This window comes from Cricetulus griseus, chromosome 5, assembly GCF_003668045.3.
Source record: "Cricetulus griseus strain 17A/GY chromosome 5, alternate assembly CriGri-PICRH-1.0, whole genome shotgun sequence".
Taxonomy (NCBI): domain Eukaryota; kingdom Metazoa; phylum Chordata; class Mammalia; order Rodentia; family Cricetidae; genus Cricetulus; species Cricetulus griseus.
The window spans coordinates 97,939,175-97,947,578 of NC_048598.1; positions in this window are offsets into that span (position 1 = coordinate 97,939,175).

Sequence of the window (8,404 nt, forward strand, 5' to 3'; positions counted from 1 at the left end):
ATAGAACTCTCACTCCTTCCCTCGCCTGCCATCTTCTGTGCCTCTGAGATAAGAACCATTATGTAACACCAATACCTAATGTAAGACAGATATAAAGTGTGTGGTTGTAATCAAAGCTGATGCTTTCAGACTATCTAGTCCATCTCCAATGCAGAAAAGACAGAACAGGCACATCCATCACACTGCTAGGTGCCCAGCTGACTGTAAGAATGGAATTCCAAACACTTAACACATTCAGTTCTGTGACAGAGTCTATACATAATGATATTTCGTGAATGATCTTTTAAATGAAAGAGAACCTTACGGGGGTGGGGGGGATTAAAGGCTGGGTGGTGGTGCATGCCTTCAGCCGTAGTAGCACTTAGGAGGGAGAAGCAGGCAGATCTCTGTGAGTTTGAGACCAGCCTGGTTTACAAGAGCTAGTTCCAGGACAGTCAGGATTGTTACACAGAGAAACCCTGTCTCAAAAAAATAAATAAGAGCCGGGTGGCTCATGCCTTTAGTCCCAGCACTCAGGAGGCAGAGGCAGAGGCAGGCGGATCTCTGTGAGTTTGAGGCCAGCATGGTCTTCAAAGAGAGTTCCAGGACAGTCTCAAAGCTACACAGAGAAACCCTGTCTCGAAAAACCAGAGAGAGAGAAAGAGAGAGAGAGAGAGAGAGAGAGAGAGAGAGAGAGAACTACCATATGGTTCAGTTATTCTACTCCTGGGGATATACACAAAGAATCTGAGACAACATATCACAGAGACACACACAATGTTTATTGCCACTTTATTCACAATGCTTATTCGCAATAAGTTATGGGCCCAACCCAGATTCCTATCAACAGAGGAATGGAAAAAGAAAATACAGCACATCCACATCATGGAATTATATTCAGCTGTAAAGGAGATTAAAACTGTGGCATCTGTAAGAAAATGTAAGGAACTGAAGATTATCGTGTTACGTGAAATAAGGCAGGCCCAAGATAACAAAGACTACATATGGGGAATCCAGATTTAAGAACAAAGCGTGCGTGTGCGTGTGCATGTGTGTGTGTGTGTGTGTGTGTGTGTGTGTGTGTGTGTGTGTGATGTGTGCGCGTGCATGTGCGTGGTGTGGTGTGTCTGAGTGCGCGTGCACCTGTGTGTGTGTGTGTGTGTGTGTGTGTGTGTGTGTGTGTGTGTGTGTGTTAGAGAGAAACTGTGTGAAAGGAGAAGGAGCAATGAACGGAGAAAAGGAAGAGGGACAAAGGGATAAAGAGAGGAGAAACAAGCAAGGGCAAGGGAGGAGGCAGACAACATATCGAATGCTTTCTCTCCTATGAAGACTTTGACTTAAATATTTGTTTTGAAGGGAGAATGGGCCTCCTGTAGGGAGGAAGGGGACCAGCAACAAATGGAGATGAAGGGCATAGTAGGGTAACACACGAACAATATTGACTCTCTCTCTCTCTCTCTCTCTCTCTCTCTCTCTCTTACACACATACACACACACACACAGACACACACAATGAAACATTGTGGAAGAAGGCATAATGTAAGGAGCATGTAAACAGACAGGCAGAAACCTGTACATGAGTGGCAGAGTGTGATAAGCAAGGTATTTAAGGGCCAACTCAGGACAGAGAAGCAGAGCCCACCATAACTGTGTGAAGGACACATCCTGGAACTCTCTCCTTCACCTGAGAAGCCAGTCCACTAAGCTGGGAACCACCCAATCCGGTACCAGACATCAAAGACTGGAGACTTGCCGCTTAAATCCAGAAGAATCTTGAGACACTTTGATCTGTGGCCCTGTGCCAGACAGTTACCCCAGTTGTGAGCCTAGCAGCTATGGTCCCTAGGACTTTGCTTCTGTTTGTGTGTGTTGCTCTGATATAAGTGTGAAGTAAAATATATACTCAAAACCAACTTGCTGAGTCTGTCATCATTCTTCCTGGGTTAAACCCCAGTAAGTGCTCATGACATATAAATAAAAGTAAAATTTTTAAAAAGAGCCCATTGTCACCAAGATGTTTCTTCTCATACATAGGTATTCAATTCTATAATTCCCATAGCACATCTTTCATGAGTCAACAAAAGCTACTTTACCGGATCTGGTATGTGTAGTGTTTAAACTGTAGTGTTTAAATTTTTTTGGAAATGAAAATAGCTTATCTAATATATTTAAAGATTTTGAAAATGTACTATTCAAAGCACTGTAATGTTAACAGTGAGACTGAAAAATATGTCATACACCAGGCAGTGGTGGCACACGCCTTTAATCCCAGCACTTGGGAGGCAAAGGCAGGTGGGTGGATCTCAGTGAGTTTGAGGCCAGCCTGGTCTACAGAGTGAGTTCCAGGACAGCCAGAGCTACACAGAGAAAACCTGTCTCAAACAAACAAACAAAAACCAAAAAAAAAAAAAAACAACAACAACAAAAAAAAAAAAACACGATGGAAAAAAGGAAAAAGCTGAGAGCAAGCAAGCAAGGATGTATAAATTCTCTCTTAGTTCTTGGCTGTGGATGTGATGTGACTTGATGCTTGAGTTCCTGCTTTGGCTTTCCTGGAATGATGATGCGCAACTTGAAACTATAAGTCAAATAAATGTTTTCCTCACTTACGTTGCTTTTTGTCTAGGAATTTGCTACAGGAACACAAATGAAGCTAGGACACATGAGATCTGTTTCAGACTCAAGGCAGGAAAAATACAGCTGCATGGAAGCTGCACAGTGTTTCCCATTTTCCATGAGCAATGAAAATGTACACTGTAAAGGGAAAGGTGACCCTGAACACAGAAAGCACAACAGCTGCCTTTCATATTAAAAAATTGACGAGAGTTGTATAAGGAATAGGATAGGGTTGGGGAAAATGCGGGGGGGGGGGGAGGAAAGAGAGCAGTTTCAAGTCTAAAAACTAAGGGCAGAGGGCCAGGTGTAGTGGTACCTACCTTTAATACCAGCACTTGCAGGGCAGATGCAGATGGATTGGAGGGCAGCCTGATCTATACAGGGAGTTCCAGGAGAGATCCTGCTTCAAAAACAAAACAAAACACCGAGACAAACAAACAAAAATAGATAATAAAAAGGGTTGGGGGTTAGGAATACAGTCCAATCAGTAATGTGCCTGCTGCACACTTGAGGACCTGAATTCAATTCCATCACTCATATGAAAAGGGAAAGTAAAAAAGCTGAACAATAGTGTCCCACACTAATCCTGCACTGAGGATGGAGACAGGCAGACGCTTGAGTCTCACTTGCCAGACAATCTAACCAAATTTACATGCCTCAGTCACAAGTAAAAGGTCCTGCTTCTGAAAACATGGTAGATGGCTCGGAACACCACCACCCAAGGTTGGCCCATGGCCTTCACATGCATCCACCACTGTGACTGCACACAAATACACACACACTAATTATAATAATAATAATTAGGGGCTGGCAGAGTGTTTATCTAGTGAGGCTCTTAATTCTATCCCCAGCACCCCTCCAAAAAAATAAGGGGAACTGGGGCCAGAGAATGACTCAGCAGTAAAGAGCACTGGCTATTCCTCCAGAGGACTTGGTTCAATTCCCAGCACCCACATAGCAACTTCCACCTGTGTCTAATACCCAGTCCCAGGGGATCCAATGTACATTCTGGTTTTCTCTGGCACCAGGCATGCACATGGGGCACAGACAAACATGAAGACAAAACACCCATACACATGAAATAGTCATGTGCCATGGCATGTGTGTTCCCACATTCAGACATATGAGCTAATGCACACATATACTGAATCTGAGAAGTAAACTCTGCCTACAGATAGATGATAGACAGACAGATAGATACAGATAGATGGACATCTGTCTGCCTGCAGATAGAGATGGATGGATGGATAGATGATAGGCAGCTAGATAGATAGAATGTTAGACAGGTGGACAGGCAGAAAAGCTATTCAGAAGGTGTAAACACTCCATCCATTGGTCACTTCTGAATGCTGAATCAGGTCAGGGAGACTCACCGTGCTGTTGGTTATGCCCACTGTTAATCAAAAGCTGACAGGTCAGTAGCTGGGCTGGAATGGAAGTTAGGCAAGAAAGCCAAACTAAGAATGCTGGGAAGGAGAAGGGCAGAGTCGGGAGTCACCAGCCAGATGCAAAGGAAATAAGATGAGAATGCGAATGAGAAAAGGCACCAAGACACGTGGCTAAACACGGATAAGAATTATGAGTTAATTTAAATGTAAGAGCTAGTTAGAAATAAGCCTGAGTTACTGGTCAAGCATATTTTTTAATTTTTAATTTTTCAAAACAGGGTTTCTCTATGTAGCTTTTTAAACCAGGTTGGCTCACAGAGATCCCCCTGCTTCTGCTTCCCGAGTGCTGGGATTAAAGGTGTGCACCACCACCACCCAGCTTCATTCCAAGCATTTATAAGTAGTATATTAAGTCAATTATTTGGGAAGTGGCTGCTGGGTGTTTGGGAGCTGCTGGTGGGACAGAAACTTCCACTTACATCACCTAAAGAAAGCATGGCCTGCTTAAACTCAGTTCCAACAGTTTACACAAGAATCATTGTTCTCCTCCAGACTTCATCATTCTATGAAATGCCAAAGCCAGGCTGGGTGGTGCCCATCTTTATCAGAGCGCACAGAAGGGAGAAACCCGAGAGACAAAGCATTCAAGGTCATCCTCAGCTGTACAAGTTTGGCACCAACCTGAGCTGTGAGAAACCCTATTTCACAAAAGAAAAGGAGGTGGAAGAAGAGGAAAGAGACTAGGAAAGGAAAATGGAAGAAAGAGTAAGGGGAGAAATGGTAAAGGAGGGTGATAGGAGGAGGAGGGAGGGGGAGGGAGGAAGAGAGAAGTCAACTTAAGAACATCGTCTTACTGATGGAGCAGACTTAGCAGACTTCCTAGGGAGGTCTTGCCCTCTCCCAGGAGCAGATGGGAGGGGAAAGCGGAAGGAGAGGAGGGCTTTGTATAGTGATTTATTTTAAAGTAAAAGGAAGAAGAGAGAGAAACGAAAGAAAAGGAGAGGGGGAGAAGGAGGGAGGAAGAAGGGAAGGAAGGAGAAAATGGACTAAGCAAAGGACAGAACCGAAAGGGAAAGTATGGCACTGCCTGTCGTCCCAGCATTGAAAGGTGGAAGGAGTAGGCAGGCACCACAAAGCAAGTTAACCGCCAGCCTAGGCTACAAGAAACTTTGTTCCAAAACAAGCAGGAAGAGAAGAGGGGCGGTCCATACAAGCTACTTTCATCTCCTCTTAGTGTGAAAGGGCTGCCCTTCATGATTCTGACCATTGATCAAACACTCAGAGACAAGATGTAAGGATGCTTGCCACTGAGCCTGACAACCTGTGTTCAGTCCCTCACAATAAAGGGGAAATAGCAACTCCTGCAAGCTGTCCTCTGATCTCCATGTGTGCACGCACACACCCATAAATAAATGGATAGATAAGTAGACCTTTAATAAAACTATCTGAAGTAAGTGGAGGTTTTGGTCTGTGTCATCTTCTGATATCTTTTCTGACACAGAATGTGTGATGTTTGACAAACACTCATCAGTTCTCAAACACCAACTGGATGCCCCACACTTCAATTCTTTAGCAATTAGACTTCCCAAGTTCCAACAAGTGAAGCACATTCTCCTCAAAACAGCCCCACAGCAAATGCTGGCCCACAACATGTATTTGTTCTGCCTGGTCACCACTGCAATTCTGAGATCACAGAACGTGAGTCACACCTTTAGCATAAATCCAGGTGTTGCTCAAAGCTGGTCCTGCTGCTCAGAAAACTCCAGGGAATTTAAGGTTTTCTGTGCCCAAATCTGGACAAGTATAATATTTTCTTACTAGACTACACATGTAAACCTTTCATGGAATTCATAAATCTTTAATCCGGAAGATAGATTCCAAAGACATCTTTCTCTCAGAGTGCTACTAATGTCTAGACTCAACTGTCACAAAGGCCCGAGGTTGAACTCTGACCTCATGTGTCTTTTTTAAAATCACTGTCCACCTTAGATTTGAGATAAGGTTTCTCACTAAATCTGGCACTTGACACTTCACTTAGACTAACTAGCCAGAAAGCTCTAGGAATCCGTCTCTGTTCCTTCTAGAGCTGGGGTTAAAGGCATGCACCACCATACCCAGCTCTGAATGGGTGCTGGTGTCCAACTCAGGCATACATGCTTGCCCAGTGAGCACTATTTCCATTGAGCCACCTCATCTCCCCATCACTCCTGCCTCAACCTCCCAAAGATCTGGTCTCCTCCTTTAAACTCCACTGCTTTCTTCTTGCCTTAAAGCACAATACATTAACTTTCAGTTTCATGTGAAAGAATTGGCAGAGACTGTGAGTGTGCCTGGGTAGTTCTTTATCCTAAAACAAGGTATTCATAATATCAGCCGTGATGACAGGAATCTGTAGTCCCAAGATAGGGATGCTGAGCAGGAGGACCACATGTTGGAGGCTAGGCAGATACACAGTGAAACTATCAAAAATAGGTTCATGTCACTATCAAAGTTACAAAAAATGTAAACACCAACCCAGGAACAAATCTTTCCACCTACAATGCTGTCCTACCTGCAAGCTATCCTAGGGCAACGGTGACACAAAGCCTGTGGAAGTAACCAAACAATACCTCATTTTACTTAAGACTTACTCCACAGGATGGAATCTATACCTGAGACTAGACAGCCCAAGGACCAGATGAAAACCAAATACTATTTTTATACTAAAGGAACAGCAACAAAATGACTCCTAATAATACTGTGCTGTATTCATATAGCAGTGCCTTGCTCAGCCATCATCACAGACACTTCCTCCTGTAGCAGATAATGATAAATACAAAGACGAAGCCAGACAATATGCAGAGAACAAGAGATCTTAGAACCCCAACCTTAAATGGGAAGTCTTCATCAAATCCCTCCTCTGAGGCTCAGGAAACCCTGAAGAAGAGGTGGCAGAAAAATTCTAAGAGCCAGAGGAGATGGAGACACCAAGGAAACAAGGCCTTAAAACACAGAGGGACCAAAGTACTCAGAACTCAACAGAGACTGAGGCATCATGCACAAGGCCTACATAGGGCGTCCAGTAACCTCTTCTGACATCCCCAGAAACCAGGCACATATGTGGTGCACATAAACATTCAGGCAAAACACCCATACACATAAATTTTAAAAAATAAAGAGTTCAGAACTGAGTCCCACCACACTACTCCTCACTGAAAATACCAATTTAAAGCACACTTTGGGGACCTGGAAAGTTGGCTCAAAGGGTAAAGTCACCTGCCCATCTGAATTCAATCTTCAAGATCCATTTGACAGAAGAAAACTGAGTCTCCCAAGATGGCCTCTGACCCATGCTCACATACTTTGACATACTCACCCATGCACACATACACAAATATATATTGTTTATATAAGTATAAATACATATATACATTTCTACTTAGAAATACACAGAGAGAAATCCTATGTTTGCTCTCTTTCTATAGTCTTTTTGGTATTGATATCCTATTAGCATAAACTCAGATACTGCCTGAAAGGGCTCAAAGTAAATAACCAGTGATGTTCCTATTCTCCGGCTTTTATGATCTGGGCCAAAATATAGAGCAAAATCAATATATACATATATGTGTGTGTGTGTGTGTGTGTGTAATATATACTATTACACCACAAACCTAAATGCATTTGCAGATTCATAAGCAATCTATCTACTCCAATCTAAGAACTCAAAGGTGTGTGGCCTGCACCCTGTCTGTCATGAGCTTCATGTATGGGTGTTTAATACACGTATGCCTGTGCATCACAGGCTTGCTGTGTTCACAAGAGATTATCTTATGCCCTGGGCTGAGGAATAGAGTTATACAGAGTTGAGAGTAGCCAGGTAGGTGTTAGAAAATGAATCTAGATCCTGTGGAAGAACAACCAGTACACTTAACCACTAGGTTATCTGTTCAGCCCTGAAATGGGTATTCTCATTATCATAAATTCCATCCTGACTAGATCAATCCCATGCATAAACAAACACAGCTGAAAATGTTGAGTTTTACTCAAGTTTTGTAATCATAGTAAACACTGAGGACTGTAAACACAATGTTATGTTCTGGACACTAGCTTAGCACACAGAAGCATCCTTCACACACACAAAGATGTTCTCCCATTTCTCACATACAAAGTCATCTGGCCAGCCCCATTATGTTTTTAAATTACAAGTGCATGTACTTGTGTAGGCACATGGATGTCAGAGTGCTCAGAAGGCAACTTGGCAGTAGTCTTCTCCTTCTACCATGTGGGTCTCAGGGTTGAACTCAGGTCATTGGGTCCAGCAGCAAGCACTTTTATGAAAGATCCATCCATCTCTAGGGTCCCAAACACATCCTCTTAATTGCATCTGCATGGAAGACAGTGTGATGAGACTCCCGTTCTTAGTTTGTGGGGTTTCACTAAAC